Source organism: Oncorhynchus gorbuscha, linkage group LG15 (assembly GCF_021184085.1).
Source record: "Oncorhynchus gorbuscha isolate QuinsamMale2020 ecotype Even-year linkage group LG15, OgorEven_v1.0, whole genome shotgun sequence".
Taxonomy (NCBI): domain Eukaryota; kingdom Metazoa; phylum Chordata; class Actinopteri; order Salmoniformes; family Salmonidae; genus Oncorhynchus; species Oncorhynchus gorbuscha.
The window spans coordinates 1,719,640-1,741,047 of NC_060187.1; the positions used below are offsets into that span (position 1 = coordinate 1,719,640).

The 21,408-nt window shown below is 44.6% G+C and overlaps 1 protein-coding gene across 1 annotated transcript in view; it reads right to left on the reverse strand.

Annotated features, from left to right (window-relative positions):
* Positions 1 to 21,408, reverse strand: part of LOC123997395 (gamma-aminobutyric acid receptor subunit gamma-3) — a 299,209-nt gene that overhangs the window by 89,413 nt on the left and 188,388 nt on the right. The window lies entirely within an intron of this gene.

Sequence of the window (21,408 nt, forward strand, 5' to 3'; positions counted from 1 at the left end):
ATATCTACAACACTACAGTTGAGGAACAATGGGAAAGTCATTCTGCTTTGAAAGTTGATAAACTTGTAACCACACTTTTGAGAAAATGGCCCTTGAATATTTTGGAACCTACTGGAGAGCTCATCTTTGTCTACACCTATTCAGCATCGTTCACACCCTCTTAAGCCTTAGCCTCACCCATATCTTTTAAGGATTCACATGTGAGGCCATGGACTAAAACAACCAAAGATTTGAAGACTAAATTCTGGTTTATACTACAGGTGTATTCGTAAATACCATCTGGAGTGCCAGATGGATGTTCGTAAACTCAGAGCGTTGTCAGATTGTCCATTCGTAAATTCAGAACGTTGAGAGCGCCCATTGGATGCTACGGCCGAGGAGTAGTGTTTATCAGAGGTTTCTGACCAAACAACAGCAGTCAAGCTCCTAAACTAACTGGCTACCGTTGGCTAGCTTGCTAGCTAATTCCAGACACTGGTCCAGAACTGGTTAAGCTGTTTTCATGTTATCAAGAGTGTTGGTGACTAACTGTGCTGCTAGCTAATTCCAGACACTGGTCCAGAACTGGTTAAGCTGTTTTCATGTTATCCAGAGTGTTGGTGAATAACTGTGCTGCTAGCTAATTCCAGACACAGAGAACAGCCCACTCTGGCCATTTTACTCACCCTATCAGAACTGGTTAAGCTGTTTTCATGTTATCCAGAGTGTTGGTGAATAACTGTGCTGCTAGCTAATTCCAGACACATGAGAGAACAGCCCACTGGTCCATTTTAACCCTGGGTTAAGCTGTTTTCATGTTATCCAGAGTGTTGGTGAATAACTGTGCTGCTCGCTAATTCCAGACACATGAGAGAACAGCCCAGCACCCTATCAGAACTGGTTAAGCTGTTTTCATGTTATCCATTTTAACTGTGCTGCCCTAATCAGAACTGGCAGAACTGCTAAGCTGTTTTCATGTTATCCAGAGTGTTGGTGGATAACTGTGCTGCTCGCTAATTCCAGACACATGAGAGAACAGCCCACTCTGGACATTATACTCACCCTAGCAGAACTGGTTAAGCTGTTTTCATGTTACTGCTGGCAACAATTGAATTACATTTTTAGGTTTTTACTGACCTCGGCCATATTCAACATGTTGAGAATGTCTACATCTGTTTGTTATTCTGCTCTCTGGCACACTCAGACGAGAGTGCTCTGAGTAGATCTGTGTAAAAGCAGTGTTGCTCATGCGTGGGACATTTTTAGGTGTTTTTATTAGTTATTGTCACGTGTGCTCCCTCTCCGGCCCCTAGGTCACCAGGCTGCTTGTTAGGTCACCAGGCTGCTTGTTAGGTCACCAGGCTGCTTGTTAGGTCACCAGGCTGCTTGTTAGATCACCAGGCTGCTTGTTAGGTCACCAGGCTGCTTGTTAGATCACCAGGCTGCTTGTTAGATCACCAGGCTGCTTGTTAGGTCACCGGGCTGCTTGTTAGGTCACCGGGCTGCTTGTTAGGTCACCGGGCTGCTTGTTAGGTCACCGGGCTGCTTGTTAGGTCACCGGGCTGCTTGTTAGGTCACCGGGCTGCTTGTTAGGTCACCGGGCTGCTTGTTAGGTCACCAGGCTGCTTGTTTGGTCACCAGGATGCTTGTCAAATCAAATAAAATTTATTTGTCACATACACATGGTTAGCAGATGTTAATGCGAGTGTAGCGAAATGCTTGTGCTTCTAGTTCCGACAATGCAGTGATAACCAACAAGTAATCTAACTAACAATTCCAAAACTACTGTCTTATACACAGTGTAAGGGGATAAGGAATATGTACATAAGGATATATGAATGAGTGATGGTACAGAGCAGCATACAGTAGATGGTATCGAGTACAGTATATACATATGAGATGAGTGTGTAGACAAAGTAAACAAAGTGGCATAGTTAAAGTGGCTAGTGATACATGTATTACAGAAGGATGCAGTCGATGATGTAGAGTACAGTATATACATATGCATATGAGATGAATAATGTAGGGTAAGTAACATTATATAAGGTAGCATTGTTTAAAGTGGCTAGTGATATATTTACATCATTTCCCATCAATTAAAATGGCTGCAGTTGGGTCAGTGTCAATGACAGTGTGTTGGCAGCAGCCACTCAATGTTAGTGGTGGCTGTTTAACAGTCTGATGGCCTTGAGATAGAAGCTGTTTTTCAGTCTCTCGGTCCCAGCTTTGATGCACCTGTACTGACCTCGCCTTCTGGATGATAGCGGGGTGAACAGGCAGTGGTTCGGGTGGTTGATGTCCTTGATGATCTTTATGGCCTTCCTGTAACAACGGGTGGTGTAGGTGTCCTGGAGGGCAGGTAGTTTGCCCCCGGTGATGCGTTGTGCAGTCCTCTCTACCCTCTGGAGAGCCTTACGGTTGAGGGCGGAGCAGTTGCCGTACCAGGCGGTGATACAGCCCGCCAGGATGCTCTCGATTGTGCATCTGTAGAAGTTTGTGAGTGCTTTTGGTGACAAGCCGAATTTCTTCAGCCTCCTGAGGTTAAATAGGCACTGCTGCGCCTTCTTCACGACGCTGTCAGTGTGAGTGGACCAATTCAGTTTGTCTGTGATGTGTATGCCGAGGAACTTAAAACTAGCTACCCTCTCCACTACTGTTCCATCGATGTGGATAGGGGGGAGTTCCCTCTGCTGTTTCCTGAAGTCCACAATCATCTCCTTAGTTTTGTTGACGTTGAGTGTGAGGTTATTTTCCTGACACCACACTCCGAGGGCCCTCACCTCCTCCCTGCAGGCCGTCTCGTCGTTGTTGGTAATCAAGCCTACCACTGTTGTGTCGTCCACAAACTTGATGATTGAGTTAGGTCACCAGGCTGCTTGTTAGGTCACCGGCTGCTTGTTAGGTCACCGGGCTGCTTGTTAGGTCACCGGGCTGCTTGTTAGGTCACCGGGCTGCTTGTTAGGTCACCAGGCTGCTTGTTAGGTCACCTGGCTGCTTGTTAGGTCACCAGGCTGCTTGTTAGGTCACCAGGCTGCTTGTTAGGTCACCGGGCTGCTTGTTAGGTCACCAGGCTGCTTGTTAGGTCACCAGGCTGCTTGTTAGGTCACCAGGCTGCTTGTTAGGTCACCGGGCTGCTTGTTATTTCACCTGGCTGCTGGTTAGGTCACCAGGCTGCTTGTTAGGTCACCAGGCTGCTTGTTAGGTCACCAGGCTGCTTGTTAGGTCACCAGGCTGCTTGTTAGGTCACCGGGCTGCTGGTTAGGTCACCAGGCTGCTTGTTAGGTCACCGGGCTGCTTGTTAGGTCACCGGGCTGCTTGTTAGGTCACCAGGCTGCTTGTTAGGTCACCGGGCTGCTTGTTAGGTCACCGGGCTGCTTGTTAGGTCACCAGGCTGCTTGTTAGGTCACCGGGCTGCTTGTTAGGTCACCGGGCTGCTGGTTAGGTCACCAGGCTACTTGTTAGGGCCTGTCACCAGCGTTAGGCGCATAATGACACTCAACCTGGACTCCATCACCTCATTAATTCCCTTTATATGTCCCTTTGGTTTCCTCCCCAGTCGCCATTGTTTCTGTATCTGTTCCTTATCATGTTTGTTTGTGTTTCTTGTTTTGTTCATTTATTAATTAAATTAAATGTATTCCTGACTCTCAGCGTACATCGTTACAGGACAAGCTTTGATTATTTGAATCATATGTTACATGATCAAGCTAATCAATTGAAACGCATTGACTGCAGTCGATTACATGGTTAACTGGTTTGATTGATGATGTTTTCACTTTCAATGGCTTTTTGAATGTCATCCAGCTATAATAATCTGTCATAAATACTGTTGATATAATATCCTATTTTAATAGGGTTTAAGTGAATAAATACTGTTGATATAATATCCTATTTTAATAGGGTTTAAGTGAATAAATACTGTTGATATAATATCCTATTTTAATAGGGTTTAAGTGCGTCTTATCTCGAAATTAGGAAAAACAATGCTTGCTGCTTTCCAAACGACCGAAAATGATTGAGAATTAGTTTCTTTTTTTAAATGTCATTATAAATTGGTAATCTCAATATCCTTTTGACATTGTAGCCATCTTGTTCAAATTGACTATGCCTCTTAATCATGTTTCAAACTATTGAGTTCTCCATCAAACACATTCAAAAATGTAAAGAACATGTAAAAACCTGAAATCATATTTCAATTTTATTTAACTATATATATATTTTTATTTTTTTAAGAATAGTTCAGAATTCAAATAAGCCAAGCGCTACAAATCAGCCGGGCTAGACAATCTGCACCCTTTCTTTCTAAAATTATCTGCCAAAATTGTTGCCACCCCTATTACTAGCCTGTTCAACCTCTCTTTCGTGTCGTCTGAGATTCCCAAAGATTGGAAAGCAGCTGCTGTCATCCCCCTCTTCAAAGGGGGGGACACTCTTGACCCAAACTGCTACAGACCTATATCTATCCTACCATGCCTTTCTAAGGTCTTCGAAAGCCAAGTCAACAAACAGATTACCGACCATTTCGAATCTAACCATACCTTCTCTGCTATGCAATCTGGTTTCAGAGCTGGTCATGGGTGCACCTCAGCCACGCTCAAGGTCCTAAACGATATCTTAACCGCCATCGATAAGAAACATTACTGTGCAGCCGTATTCATTGATCTGGCCAAGGCTTTCGATTCTGTCAACCACCACATCCTCGTCGGCAGACTCGACAGCCTTGGTTTCTCAAACGATTGCCTCGCCTGGTTCACCAACTACTTCTCTGATAGAGTTCAGTGTGTCAAATCGGAGGGTCTGCTGTCCGGACCTCTGGCAGTCTCTATGGGGGTGCCACAGGGTTCAATTCTTGGACCGACTCTCTTCTCTGTATACATCAATGAGGTCGCTCTTGTTGCTGGTGAGTCCCTGATCCACCTCTACGCAGACGACACCATTCTGTATATTTCCGGCCCTTCTTTGGACACTGTGTTAACAACCCTCCAGGCAAGCTTCAATGCCATACAACTCTCCTTCCGTGGCCTCCAATTGCTCTTAAATACAAGTAAAACTAAATCCATGCTCTTCAAACGATCGCTACCTGCACCTACCCGCCTGTCCAACATCACTACTCTGGACGGCTCTGACTTAGAATACGTGGACAACTACAAATACTTAGGTGTCTGGTTAGACTGTAAACTCTCCTTCCAGACCCCTATCAAACATCTCCAATCCAAAGTTAAATCTAGAATTGGCTTCCTATTTCGCAACAAAGCATCCTTCACTCATGCTGCCAAACATACCCTTGTAAAACTGACCATCCTACCAATCCTCGACTTTGGCGATGTCATTTACAAAATAGCCTCCCATACCCTACTCAACAAATTGGATGCAGTCTATCACAGTGCAATCCGTTTTGTCACCAAAGCCCCATATACTACCCACCATTGCGACCTGTATGCTCTCGTTGGCTGGCCCTCGCTTCATACTCATCGCAAAACCCACTGGCTCCATGTCATCTACAAGACCCTGCTAGGTAAAGTCCCCCCTTATCTCAGCTCGCTGGTCACCATAGCATCTCCCACCTGTAGCACACGCTCCAGCAGGTATATCTCTCTGGTCACCCCCAAAACCAATTCTTTCTTTGGCCGCCTCTCCTTTCAGTTCTCTGCTGCCAGTGACTGGAACAAACTGCAAAAATCTCTGAAACTGGAAACACTTATCTCCCTCACTAGCTTTAAGCACCAACTGTCAGAGCATCTTACAGATTACTGCACCTGTACATAGCCCACCTATAATTTAGCCCAAACAACTACCTCTTTCCCAACTGTATTTAATTAATTTATTTATTTTGCTCCTTTGCACCCCATTATTTTTGTCTACTTTGCACATTCTTCCATTGCAAAACTACCATTCCAGTGTTTTACTTGCTATATTGTATTTACTTTGCCACCATGGCCTTTTTTGCCTTTACCTCCCTTCTCACCTCATTTGCTCACATAGTATATAGACTTGTTTATACTGTATTATTGACTGTATGTTTGTTTTACTCCATGTGTAACTCTGTGTCGTTGTATCTGTCGAACTGCTTTGCTTTATCTTGGCCAGGTCGCAATTGTAAATGAGAACTTGTTCTCAACTTGCCTACCTGGTTAAATAAAGGTGAAATAAAAAAATAAAAAAACTTAATATATTTTAAGCGCTAGTCCCTCTGACAATATTAATCTACATAGGATTTCTTCATTGACAATATTCATCTACATAAGATGTGAAACGGCTAGCTTAGTTAGCGGTGTGCGCTAAATAGCATTTCAATCGGTTACGTCACTTGCTCTGAGACCTTGAAGTAGTAGTTCCCCTTGCTCTGCAAGGGCCGCGGCTTTTGTGGAGCGATGGGTAACGATGCTTCGTGGGTGACTGTTGTTGATGTGTGCAGAAGGTCTCTGGTTCGTGCCCGGGTATGGGCGAGGGGACGGTTTAAAATTATACTGTTACATTGATGCTGTTGACCCGGATTACTGGTTGCTGCGGAAAAAGGAGGAAGGTCAAAAGGGGGGTGAGTGTAACGGATGTGAAACGGCTAGTTTAGTTAGCGGTGTGCGCTAAATAGCGTTTCAATCGGTTACGTCACTTGCTCTGAGACCTTGAAGTAGTAGTTCCCCTTGCTCTGCAAGGGCCGCGGCTTTTGTGGAGCGATGGGTAACGATGCTTCGAGGGTGACTGTTGTCGATGTGTGCAGAGGGTCCCTGGTTCGCGCCCGGGTATGGGCGAGGGGACGGACGTAAAGTTATACTGTTACATATATACTCAGTGGTATTCACGAGTCACAGAGACAGTGTAGTCTTTGACATGATGAATCAACTATTAATAGTGTAAATACATCATAATCCAATTACTCACCTTTAGTTTATCAGTCCTCACTATAAAGTTGCCCCGAGCTTAACATGTGACATCAATAAGGGATCGTAGTTTTCACCTGCATTCACCTGGTCAATCTATGTCATGGAAAAGAGCTGGCGTCTCTTTAATATTTTGTACACTCAGCGTAGATGATCAATATGACTCCATGAGAGAGAATCCCATGAATATAGATGATCAATATGACTCCTTTGTTCATGATTTGACTCACCCACAGATCTGCCTCATTGCAACGCCGCCATTATTCCCCGCTGTTACAGGGAAACGCTTCACAGAGTGACTGAGACAGCGTGGTAGACTTTCTGACTGCATCTCTCTACCTGCACTACCTATGAGGCTTATGGGTAATATGGTGCCACACAGACCATGTCAAGCTGTTACATGCCCCCTTGTCCAATGAGCTGCTCCCCTCCTTCCCTACTCTGACTCCCCTCGCTAAATAGGCCACTGCAGAATGCCTTGGCATCACCTTGCTCAAGGGCAGAACTTAAAAGGGTAAATCTACAATAGTGGCGGTAGTGACTGCTGTGCGAGCTGTAAAAAACAAATAAAAGATTGTAGCTGTATCATAACTACATTCATCCCAAAATACCAGCAGAAAGAGCTCTGTTTTTATTATCAGGTTATTTCCTTTTTTGGGGAGAGATCTATTCAACTGTCAAGTTGGAGGGATTTCAACAAAGACATATTTGTCAAGCATTTCATCATGTCTGTCTGAGACGTGTCTGTCTGAGACGTGCCTGTCTGAGACGTGCCTGTCTGAGACATGTCTGTCTGAGACATGTCTGTCTGAGACGTGTCTGTCTGAGACGTGCCTGTCTGAGACGTGTCTGTCTGAGACGTGCCTGTCTGAGACATGTCTGTCTGAGACGTGTCTGTCTGAGACGTGTCTGTCTGAGACATGTCTGTCTGAGACGTGTCTGTCTGAGATGTGCCTGTCTGAGACGTGCCTGTCTGAATTTAGATTTGATATGTGAATGTAATGGACATACGCTGGATGATTTGTTGCAGTGTTTGGAATTAGGGATGATTTGTTGCAGTGTTTATGCTTAGGGATGATTTGATGCAGTGTTTAGAATTGGGGATGATTTGTTGCAGTGTTTATGCTTAGGGATGATTTGATGCAGTGTTTAGAATTGGGGATGATTTGTTGCAGTGTTTATGCTTAGGGATGATTTGATGCAGTGTTTGGAATTAGGGATGATTTGTTGCAGTGTTTATGCTTAGGGATGATTTGATGCAGTGTTTAGAATAGGGGATGATTTGTTGCAGTGTTTAGAATTGGGGATGATTTGATGCAGTGTTTGGGCTTGGGGATGATTTGTTGCAGTGTTTGGAATTAGGGATGATTTGTTGCAGAGTTTGGGCTTGGGGACATATATTGCAGTGTTTAGGTATGGGGATGATTTGTTGCAGTGTCTAGGTTTAGGGATGATTTGTTGCAGTGTCTAGGCTTAGGGATGATTTGTTGCAGTGTCTAGGTTTAGGGATGATTTGTTGCAGTGTCTAGGCTTAGGGATGATTTGTTGCAGTGTCTAGGTTTAGGGATGATTTGTTGCAGTGTCTAGGCTTAGGGATGATTTGTTGCAGTGTTTAAGCTTGGGGATGACTTGTTGCAGTGTAATGTTTTTTTACACTCTGTGTATATTCATGGCTACTGCAGGCAGACTTTGTTGCATCTCAAACTGCACCCTATCCCCTATATAGTGCACTACATAGGGAATAGGCTGACATTTGGGACTCATCCACATCAAATTGTATGTTTACTTTGAAAATGTTCACCTTACTATGAAATGCTTACAAGCACATAACCAACAATGCAGTTTAAGGTTAGTTGAGGTAATTGAGGTAATATGTACTTGTAAGGTGAGTTAAAGTGACTATGCATAGATAATAAACAGAGAATAGCAGCAGCGTAAAATAGGGGGGGAAAGGGCAATGCAAATAGTTTGGGTAGCCATTTGATTAGCTGTTCAGGAGTCTTATGGCTTTGGGATTGAAACTGTTGAGAAGCCTTATGGACCTAAACTTGGTACTCCGGTACCGCTTGCTGTGCGGAAGAAGAGAAAAGTCTATGACTAGGGTGGCTGGAGTATTTGACCATTTTTAGGGCCTTTCTCTGACACCGCCTGGTATAGTGGTCCTGGATGGCAGGAAGCTTGGCCCCAGTGATGTAGTGGGCCGTACACACCATCCTCTGTAGTGCCTTGTGGTCGGAGGCCGAGCTGTTGCCATACCAGTTAGTGATGCAATCAGTCTCGATGGTGCAGCTGTAGAACTTTTTGAGGATCTGAGGACCCATGACAAATCTTTTTAGTCTCCTGAGGGAGAAAATGTGTTGACGTGCCCTCTTCACAACTGTCTTGATCTTTTTGAGAAGATTGTTGGTGATGTGGACACCAAGGAGCTTGAAACTCTTGACCCGCTCAACTACAGCCCCGTCGATGTGGGGGCGTGTTCGGTCCACCTTTTCCTGTAGTCCATGATCAGCTCCATTAAAAAAAAATATATATATATATATTTATTGAATATTCGAAACATACAATATACTTGCAGTGAAGCCGCTCAACAAGTACCAGTTACCAACTATACCAGTCATCCAACATTACATTACATTTACATTTAAGTCATTTAGCAGACGCTCTTATCCAGAGCGACTTACAAATTGGTGCATTCACCTTATGACATCTTATCCCATTCAACAACTACCAGTTACCAACTATACTAGTCATCCAACAGATTCCCATTCAACAACTACCAGTTACCAACTATACCAGTCATCCAACAGATTCCCATTCAACAAGTACCAGTTACCAACTATACCAGTCATCCAACAGATTCCCATTCAACAACTACCAGTTACCAACTATACTAGTCATCCAACAGATTCCCATTCAACAACTACCAGTTACCAACTATACCAGTCATCCAACAGATTCCCATTCAACAACTACCAGTTACCAACTATACTAGTCATCCAACAGATTCCCATTCAACAACTACCAGTTACCAACTATACTAGTCATCCAACAGATTCCCATTCAACAACTACCAGTTACCAACTATACTAGTCATCCAACAGATTCCCATTCAACAACTACCAGTTACCAACTATACTAGTCATCCAACAGATTCCCATTCAACAACTACCAGTTACCAACTATACTAGTCATCCAACAGATTCCCATTCAACAACTACCAGTTACCAACTATACGAGTCATCCAACAGATTCCCATTCAACAACTACCAGTTACCAACTATACTAGTCATCCAACAGATTCCCATTCAACAACTACCAGTTACCAACTATACCAGTCATCCAACAGATTCCCATTCAACAACTACCAGTTACCAACTATACTAGTCATCCAACAGATTCCCATTCAACAACTACCAGTTACCAACTATACTAGTCATCCAACAGATTCCCATTCAACAACTACCAGTTACCAACTATACCAGTCATCCAACAGATTCCCATTCAACAACTACCAGTTACCAACTATACTAGTCATCCAACAGATTCCCATTCAACAACTACCAGTTACCAACTATACCAGTCATCCAACAGATTCCCATTCAACAACTACCAGTTACCAACTATACCAGTCATCCAACAGATTCCCATTCAACAACTACCAGTTACCAACTATACTAGTCATCCAACAGATTCCCATTCAACAACTACCAGTTACCAACTATACTAGTCATCCAACAGATTCCCATTCAACAACTACCAGTTACCAACTATACGAGTCATCCAACAGATTCCCATTCAACAACTACCACCAGTTACCAACTATACTAGTCATCCAACAGATTCCCATTCAACAACTACCAGTTACCAACTATACCAGTCATCCAACAGATTCCCATTCAACAACTACCAGTTACCAACTATACTAGTCATCCAACAGATTCCCATTCAACAACTACCAGTTACCAACTATACTAGTCATCCAACAGATTCCCATTCAACAACTACCAGTTACCAACTATACCAGTCATCCAACAGATTCCCATTCAACAACTACCAGTTACCAACTATACTAGTCATCCAACAGATTCCCATTCAACAACTACCAGTTACCAACTATACTAGTCATCCAACAGATTCCCATTCAACAACTACCAGTTACCAACTATACCAGTCATCCAACAGATTCCCATTCAACAACTACCAGTTACCAACTATACCAGTCATCCAACAGATTCCCATTCAACAACTACCAGTTATCAACTATACTAGTCATCCAACAGATTCCCATTCAACAACTACCAGTTACCAACTATACTAGTCATCCAACAGATTCCCATTCAACAACTACCAGTTACCAACTATACTAGTCATCCAACAGATTCCCATTCAACAACTACCAGTTACCAACTATACTAGTCATCCAACAGATTCCCATTCAACAACTACCAGTTACCAACTATACCAGTCATCCAACAGATTCCCATTCAACAACTACCAGTTACCAACTATACTAGTCATCCAACAGATTCCCATTCAACAACTACCAGTTACCAACTATACCAGTCATCCAACAGATTCCCATTCAACAACTACCAGTTACCAACTATACTAGTCATCCAACAGATTCCCATTCAACAACTACCAGTTACCAACTATACTAGTCATCCAACAGATTCCCATTCAACAACTACCAGTTACCAACTATACTAGTCATCCAACAGATTCCCATTCAACAACTACCAGTTACCAACTATACCAGTCATCCAACAGATTCCCATTCAGAGCGACACACAGAAGCATCCAGGGTCAATGCCCTGCTCAAGGGCATGTTGACCGATCTACCACCAGACCGAAAAACGTGAACCCGAACCCTCCAAGATCCCCCCCACAGTTCCCCAATAGCTGTCCCTCAACCATTTAAGAACCCTCCCACAGTCCCCCCAGAAGAAAAAAAAAAAATACAATTAATTCCATTTCCCCAGAACCCACCGATGAATGCACCAACAACCAAGAGATTTGAACTAAAGAGACAAAAGGAAAAGACAGAAGAAGACAGAAAATAATAAACAAAAACAAAGGACATCAATGCCTACTGTATATGTTTGTGTGCATGTCTGGCACTATTACATGTATGTGTGTGTTCTTGTATGTGTTTATTTGAAGGAGAGTGTGTGTATATTCATGTGTACAAACACCTGCACGGCATCAGCCTCAGGCAAACCGGCATTAGTTGTAAAAACACTGCCACTTAGTGTCATTCAAATGTACTTTTTATTATGTTTTATTTGTATTTGTATTTTTAAAAAACTTTGACCATCATCCTATCGCCCACAGAGCAACTCCACTCGAACTTGTCTCCAATTCCACATACCAACCCTCAGCTTCCCTCAGCCCATCCCATCTATCTCTGCTGGTCACCCTCAGCCCATCCCATCTATCTCTGCTGGTCACCCTCAGCTAATCCCATCTATCTCTGCTGGACACCCTCAGATAATCCCATCTATCTCTGCTGGACACCCTCAGCCCATCCCACCTATCTCTGCTGGACACCCTCAGCCCATCCCATCTATCTCTGCTGGTCACCCTCAGCCCATTCCATCACCTGAGTGGGTTGATTCACTGTTGTGGTCAGCCTGTCTGGGTTGGCGCCCCCCCCCCTTGGGTTGTGCCGTGGCGGAGATCTTTGTGGGCTATACTCGGCCTTGTCTCAGGATGGTAAGTTGGTGGTTGAAGAAATCCCTCTAGTGGTGTGGGGGCTGTGCTTTGGCAAAGTGGGTGGGGTTATATCCTTCCTGTTTGGCTCTGTCCGGGGGTGTCCTCGGATGGGGCCACAGTGTCGCCTGACCCCTCCTGTCTCAGCCTCCAGTATTTATGCTGCAGTAGTTTATGTGTCGGGGGGCTAGGGTCAGTTTGTTATATCTGGAGTACTTCTCCTGTCCTATTCGGTGTCCTGTGTGAATCTAAGTGTGCGTTCTCTAATTCTCTCCTTCTCTCTTTCTTTCTCTCTCTCGGAGGACCTGAGCCCTAGGACCATGCCTCAGGACTACCTGACATGATGACTCCTTGCTGTCCCCAGTCCACCTGGCCATGCTGCTGCTCCAGTTTCAACTGGCCTGGGCCCTAGGACAATGTCCCAGGACTACCTGACATGATGACTCCTTGCTGTCCCCAGTCCACCTGGCCATGCTGCTGCTCCAGTTTCAACTGTTCTGCCTTACTATTATTCAACCATGCTGGTCATTTATGAACATTTGAACATCTTGGCCACGTTCTGTTATAATCTCCACCCGGCACAGCCAGAAAAGGACTGGCCACCCCACATATGCTCTCTCTAATTCTCTCTTTCTTTCTCTCTCTCTGAGGACCTGAGCCCTAGGACCGTGCCCCAGGACTACCTGACATGATGGCTCCTTGCTGTCCCCAGTCCACCTGACTGTGCTGCTGCTCCAGTTTCAACTGTTCAACTGTTCACTAAGCTACACACCACATACAAAAACCCATGTCACCCCCTGGCCTGACCAAATTCATGAAGAAAAACACAAAATACTTCGACCAGGGAGTGACAACTATGGGCGCGAAAGCTAACATACATTTTGTCCAAAGCTGAGCCAGTCACTGAAATCATATTTGACTGAAAAGATGCTGCTTACTAACAAGCTAGAAGAAAAAGATACGCACACCTATTTAGACGAGGTGCTGGCTAGCAGAGTAGAAAACTTGAAAATAAAAGAGAGCCGCACACTCTAGGAGCTCAGATTCAAAAATGTAATTACCAACGTTTCGACAGCCAAGCTGTCTTCATCAGGGTATAATGAAGACAGCTTGGCTGTCGTAACGTTGGTAATTAAATGTTTGCATCTGAGCTCCTAGAGTGTGCGGCTCTCTTTTATTTTCAAGCTTACTAACAAGCTACCTACTTAGTACTGTACACAATCTTAAATCTTCCAACAAAAACTAGCTAGCAAGTTACTGTAGATTGTAGTGCTAATGTTAACATTATGAGTTTTCATGAAGCAGCTGTTGCTCTAGTTATTTCAGTAGCCTCCTGAGTCAGTTGCTGCAGATTGGTACATTACCGCCACCAGCATTGACACCAGATAAGATGTGGTCGTTTGCTGGAATAGCCCATCTATGACAGGAATCGACAAGTTGTGCGTTCCAAGATGTCATTCTGCACACCACTGTTGTACAGCGTCGTTATTTGTCTGTATGTGGGCCCGGCCTGTTGGCTTGCATGATTCTTGCCATTCTCCTTCGATCCTCTCTCATCAACGAGCTGTTTTCGCCCACAGGACTGGATGCCGCTGACTGGATGTTTTTTGTTTCTTGCACCCTTCTCTGTAAACCCTAGACACTGTCGTGTGTGAAAACCCCCAGGAGGCCGTTTCTGAGATACTGGAACTGGCACGCCCGGCACCGACGATCTACCCAAGCTCAAAGTCTCTTAGGTCACTGGTTTTGTCCATTCTAACATTCAATAGAGCAGTAACTGAATGTCTTGATGCCTGTCTGCCTGCTTTATATAGCAAGGCACGTGATTCACTGTCTGTAGGAGGGAACCATTTTGGGAACGTGGTGGTGTACCTAATAAACTGTCCGATCAGTGTATGTGTTTGTACAGCATATAAAAATATACAAGGTTTGAAATTATGATGTTTTAGTCAAATATTATATCTGTTTGGGATTCTTGTGGTCAATTTGCAATCTACTAATGATTTGTAATTATGATCTGTCCCCCTGACCAGGAGGACCATGTTTATCAGCGGACTGATTCGTGATCATTTCCTCTTAATTGTGGGTCTGCATGTCTACAACTAGTTTAACACTAGAACTAGAACTAGAACTAGAACTAGAACACCATAGGCCAACGTTTCCATTTTGGAAATGTAAAAAAAATTGTCCACAAAAAAAAGCAATGTCCTGCTCCTTCCCTGACTTTTACAAAATGCTCATTTGTCAGATTTTTAAAAAACACAGAAAAGGTACTTAGAGACATTTTATCATTTTTATTCTCAATTTAACCAAGACAATTTACCAGGCACTAAATGCGTCTCTATCACTGAAGGAATGACGAATGGATGAATGGGCGATATTTGTGCACCTTACTTTACAACTGAATATAAATTAAGCCTAACTGAATGATAAGGAGGGTGAAGAGTGTTGGGGAATAATCAGAATGAGTTGGTAACATAGGTAAGATGTTTTATATTCATCATATGTTTGTAAGTTACTTCTCATCAGAATGTGTTTGTATAATACTGTGGTGGGGTTGCAGTATCTGTTCTCTGTCAAGACTAAGTTGTTTGGGCCGGAGAGAGGGGAGAGGTCAAGCGTGTATCTCTTGGCTCCACAATGTCTGTGTGCCAGACAGTGTGTCTCTGTGATCTTGTCAAGATAGGATGGATTTGATATATGGCTGTTGATATGGAGGATTGGTTTATGGTTCTGAGTTTGAGAAAAGTCCATAGTTTAGGAGACAAAGCTGAATGATAAATTATGTCTATGCTGTCTTATCCAGTGTGTGTCTTTGCTATAAAGGACCTAAAATATAAATATATGTTTAGTGCTTTTATCCAAAGTTACAGTCATGTGTGCATACATTCTAAAGGATCCCCACTCCCTGGCGTTAATGCTGCAATGTGAACTCATTGAGATTGATAGATGCTGAATTGATCTGAGAGTCACAGGGTTGTGATGGAGCTCTTCTAATTAAAAATGGACTTTGTGATAACTAACTCTGATTTGTGTGTGTGGTTTGCTCTCATGATTTGGTAAATAGAGGAAATGTCCACGACAAGATGTTGATTTAATTATTTTTGTAAAGACAATAGTGTAATGATGTTTGTGTTATGCGTATTTATCAGCTCTGGGGCACATGTTTATAGCAAATCATTTGACCACACGCCTTGCGGGTTGATGATGTATCATTTTCTTTTCTGTTTTAATTTTGAAAAAATAAGCTGTTACGGGACTGTTTTATTCACTATAACGTGACAACTAACATTTATTCTACAGGGAAACAAAAACATGCTATGTGTTGCAGCCTTTAGAATAATGACATGTTATTGATGAGCAAGGGGAAACCAACGATTAGAACCTTTAGAATAATGCAAATCATGTTATTGATGAGCAAACCAACGATGCCAGTCAAGCCTGCCCATCGAAACTACATCTAAACGATACCGAAACTAATTTCACACATAATAAAAGTAAGCCTATAGACAAGATTAAATTGACAAATAGTCCGATGATGAGTATTATCACTTGTCAAATTATACATGAAGAGATGAGCGCAGCTCGGAATTGACAGGTGCAGGGAAAGGAGTCTCAATTGATCAAATCCTCCTTCAGTCACATGCAGGTAAAACATTTAGTCAAATAACTCTCAAAATTCAAGAGCTGCAGCTCTACTTTCAAATGTCACTTTTTTTCAAGAATATCTGCCCTGACGATACGTTCAGTATCTGCCCTGACGATAAGCTCAGTATCTGCCCTGACGATACATTCAGTATCTGCCCTGACGATACGTTCAGTATCTGCCCTGACGATACGTTCAGTATCTGCCCTGACGATACGTTCAGTATCTGCCCTGACGATAAGTTCAGTATCTGCCCTGACGATAAGTTCAGTATCTGCCCTGACGATAAGTTCAGTATCTGCCCTGACGATACGTTCAGTATCTGCCCTGACGATACGTTCAGTATCTGCCCTGACGATAAGTTCAGTATCTGCCCTGACGATAAGTTCAGTATCTGCCCTGACGATACGTTCAGTATCTGCCCTGACGATACGTTCAGTATCTGCCCTGACGATACGTTCAGTATCTGCCCTGACGATACGTTCAGTATCTGCCCTGATGATACGTTCAGTATCTGCCCTGACGATACGTTCAGTATCTGCCCTGACGATACGTTCAGTATCTGCCCTGACGATAAGTTCAGTATCTGCCCTGATGATACGTTCAGTATCTGCCCTGACGATACGTTCAGTATCTGCCCTGATGATACGTTCAGTATCTGCCCTGACGATACGTTCAGTATCTGCCCTGATGATACGTTCAGTATCTGCCCTGACGATAAGTTCAGTATCTGTTCATGACCACTCCCTGGCAGCATTGCTCTGGCTACTAAGCAGACTAGTAACATAATAAGCGGAAAACTTGCTATTCGCAGAGGAGTGACGCTCTCTGGCGTGAGATAATGGATGAGCCCCAGTCAAGATGATGCGTATCTGTGGAAGTCGGACAAGACTGCTGTTTACTTTGTGAATTGCTAAATCTACCTTTTAAGTTGATTGAGTAATTTTCTGTCCTCGAGAACCAGTTGAGAATAGGTTCCCTAAAGGGTCTCTGACTGTGCTATGTAGTAATCTGTTTGTTTAAAGCCATAATGCACTGAGGCTACCTGACCTGGCCTGTTGGGATTGTGCTATATTGCTCTTTAATGGGTCTGTCACTGAGACTGAGCACAAACCAGACTGGGAAACAGTGGCACCAAGTCTACGTCCCAAATGGCACACTGTGCACTACTGTTGACCAGAGCCGATAGTGAACTAGGTAACAGGAGTTCCATTTGAAACACATCCCCATCCTTAAATTCACAGCTGGTGGTTCATAGCAATGATAGGAGAGACCATGTGAGGTTATGACAGAGCCAAGTGACTTGGTGTATAGCGAGAATAGGAGAGGGCCTAGAACAGAGCCCTGGGGGACACCAGTGGTGAGAGCGCGTGGGAGGAGACAGATTCTCGCCACGCCACCTGGTAGGAGCGACCTGTCAGGTAGGATGCAATCCAAGCGTGGGCCGCGCCGGAGATGCCCAACTCGGAGAGGGTGGAGAGGAGGATCTGATGGTTCACAGTATCGAAGGCAGCCGATAGCTCTAGAAGGATGAGAGCAGAGGAGAGAGAGTTAGCTTTAGCGGTGCGGAGCGCCTCCGTAATACAGAGAAGAGCAGTCTCAGTTGAATGACTAGTCTTGAAACCTGACTGATTTGGATCAAGAAGGTCATTCTGAGAGAGATAGCGGGAGAGCTGGCCAAGGACGGCACGTTCAAGAGTTTTGGAGAGAAAAGAAAGAAGGGATACTGGTCTGTAGTTGTTGACATCGGAGGGATCGAGTGTAGGATTTTTCAGAAGGGGTGCAACTCTCGCTCTCTTGAAGACGGAAGGGACATAGCCAGCAGTCAGGGATGAGTTGATGAGCGAGGTGAGGTAAGGGAGAAGGTCTCCGGAAATGGTCTGGAGAAGAGAGGAGGGGATAGGGTCAAGCGGGCAGGTTGTTGGACGGCCGGCCGTCACAAGACGCGAGATTTCATCTGGAGAGAGAGGGGAGAAAGAGGTCAGAGCACAGGGTAGGGCAGTGTGAGCAGAACCAGCGGTGTCGTTTGACTTAGCAGATGAGGATCGGATGTCGTCGACCTTTTTTTCAAAATGGTTGACGAAGTCATCTGCAGAGAGGGAGGAGGGGGGGGGGGATTCAGGAGGGAGGAGAAGGTGGCAAAGAGCTTCCTAGGGTTAGAGGCAGAAGCTTGGAATTCAGAGTGGTAGAAAGTGGCTTTAGCAGCAGAGACAGACGAGGAAAATGTAGAGAGGAGGGAGCGAAAGGATGCCAGGTCCGCAGGGAGGCGAGTTTTCCTCCATTTCCGCTCGGCTGCCCGGAGCCCTGTTCTGCTTAGGGATGATTTGATGCAGTGTTTAATATTGGGGATGATTTGTTGCAGTGTTTGGAATTAGGGATGATTTGTTGCTATGTTTGCGCTTGGGGATGTTTGTGGCAGTGTTTGGGCTTGGGGATGATTTGTTGCAGAGTTTCGGCTAGGGGATGATTTGTTGCAGTGTTTGGAATTAGGGATGATTTGTTGCAGTGTTTGGAATTAGGGATGATTTGTTACAGAGTTTGGGCTTGGGGATATATATTGCAGTGTTTAGGTATGGGGATGATTTGTTGCAGTGTCTAGGCTTAGGGATGATTTGTTGCGGTGTTTAAGTTTAGGGATGATTTGTTGCAGTGTTTAAGTTTAGGGATGATTTGTTGCAGTGTCTAGGCTTAGGGATGATTTGTTGCAGTGTTTAAGTTTAGGGATGATTTGTTGCAGTGTTTAAGTTTAGGGATGATTTGTTGCAGTGTCTAGGTTTAGGGATGATTTGTTGCAGTGTCTAGGCTTAGGGATGATTTGTTGCAGTGTTTAAGCTTGGGAATGACTTGTTGCAGTGTAATGTTTTTTTACACTCTGTGTATATTCATGGCTACTGCAGGCAGACTTTGTTGCATCTCAAACTGCACCCTATCCCCTATATAGTGCACTACATAGGGAATAGGCTGACATTTGGGACTCATCCACATGAAATTGTATGTTTACTTTGAAAATGTTCACCTTACTATGAAATGCTTACAAGCACATAACCAACAATGCAGTTTAAGGTTAGTCGAGGTAATTGAGGTAATATGTACTTGTAAGGTGAGTTAAAGTGACTATGCATAGATAATAAACAGAGAATAGCAGCAGCGTAAAATAGGGGGGGGGAAGGGCAATGCAAATAGTTTGGGTAGCCATTTGATTAGCTGTTCAGGAGTCTTGTGGCTTTGGGATTGAAACTGTTGAGAAGCCTTATGGACCTAAACTTGGTGCTCCGGTACCGCTTGCTGTGCGGAAGAAGAGAACAGTCTATGACTAGGGTGGCTGGAGTATTTGACCATTTTTAGGGCCTTTCTCTGACACCGCCTGGTATAGTGGTCCTGGATGGCAGGAAGCTTGGCCCCAGTGATGTAGTGGGCCGTACACACCATCCTCTGTAGTGCCTTGTGGTCGGAGGCCGAGCTGTTGCCATACCAGTTAGTGATGCAATCAGTCTCGATGGTGCAGCTGTAGAACTTTTTGAGGATCTGAGGACCCATGGAAAATCTTTTCAGTCTCCTGAGGGAGAAAATGTGTTGACGTGTCCTCTTCACAACTGTCTTGATTTTTTTTAGAAGATTGTTGGTGATGTGGATACCAAGGAGCTTGAAACTCTCGACCTGCTCAACTACAGCCCCGTCGATGTGGGGGCGTGTTCGGTCCACCTTTTCCTGTAGTCCATGATCAGCTCCTTTAAAAAAAAAATATATATATATTTATTGAATATTCGAAACATACAATATACTTGCAGTGAAGCCGCTCAACAAGTACCAGTTACCAACTATACCTGTCATGTTTTGTCATTAATTATCATGTCTTGTCCCTGTGCTTCCCCTTCTATTCGTTTCCCTCTGCTGGTCTTATTAGGTTCTTTCCCTCTTTCTATCCCTCTCTCTCCCCCTCCCTCTCTCACTCTCTCGCTCTCTCTTCTCTCTATCGTTCCGTTCCTGCTCCCAGCTGTTCCTATTCCCCTAATCAATCATTTAGTCTTCCCACACCTGTTCCCGATCCTTTTCCCTGATTAGAGTCCCTATTTCTCTCCTTGTTTTCCGTACCTGCCCTGTCGGATCCTTGTCTATATTCACCGTGCTGTGTCTATGTTTTGCCCTGTCGTGTCGTGTTTCCCTCAGATGCTGCGTGGTGAGCAGGTGTCTGAGTCTGCTAGGTTCAAGTGCCTTCCCGAGGCAACCTGCAGTTCTTGATCAAGTCTCCAGTCTGTTCTCGTCTTTACGAGTAGTATTATGCCTTTTGTTTTGTTAAGTATCTTACTGGATTAAAAACTCTGTTTTCGCCAAGTCGCTTTTGGGTCCTCATTCACCTGCATAACAGAAGGATCCGACCAAGGAATGGACCCAGCGACTACAGAGGCTCGTAACACTGCCGTCAAGATCCAAGGAGCCATGCTCGGCAGACACGAGCAGGAATTGTCTGCTGCTCGCCATGCCGTGGAGAACCTGGCCGCTCAGGTTTCCGACCTCTCTGGACAGTTCCAGAGTCTTCGTCTCGTGCCACCTGTTACTTCCTGGCCTGCCGAGCCTCCGGAACCTAGGGTTAATAACCCACCTTGCTACTCCGGGCAGCCCACGGAGTGCCGCTCCTTTCTCACCCAGTGTGATATTGTGTTCTCTCTCCAACCCAACACATACTCTAGCGAGAGAGCTCGGGTTGCTTACGTCATTTCACTCCTTACTGGCCGGGCCCGAGAGTGGGGCACAGCTATCTGGGAGGCAAGGGCTGATTGTTCTAACAATTACCAGAACTTTAAAGAGGAGATGATTCGGGTTTTTGACCGTTCAGTTTTTGGTGGGGAGGCTTCTAGGGCCCTGGCTTCCCTATGCCAAGGTGATCGATCCATAACGGATTACTCTATAGAGTTTCGTACTCTTGCTGCCTCTAGTGACTGGAACGAGCCGGCGCTGCTCGCTCGTTTTCTGGAGGGACTCCACACAGTGGTCAAAGATGAGATTCTCTCTCGGGAGGTTCCTTCCAGTGTGGACTCTTTGATTGCTCTCGCCATCCGCATAGAGCAGCGACGGGTAGATCTTCGTCACCAAGCTCGTGGAAGAGAGCTCGCGTCAACGGTGTTTCCCTGCTCCGCATCGCAACCATCTCCCTCCTCTGGCTCAGAGACTGAGCCCATGCAGCTGGGAGGTATT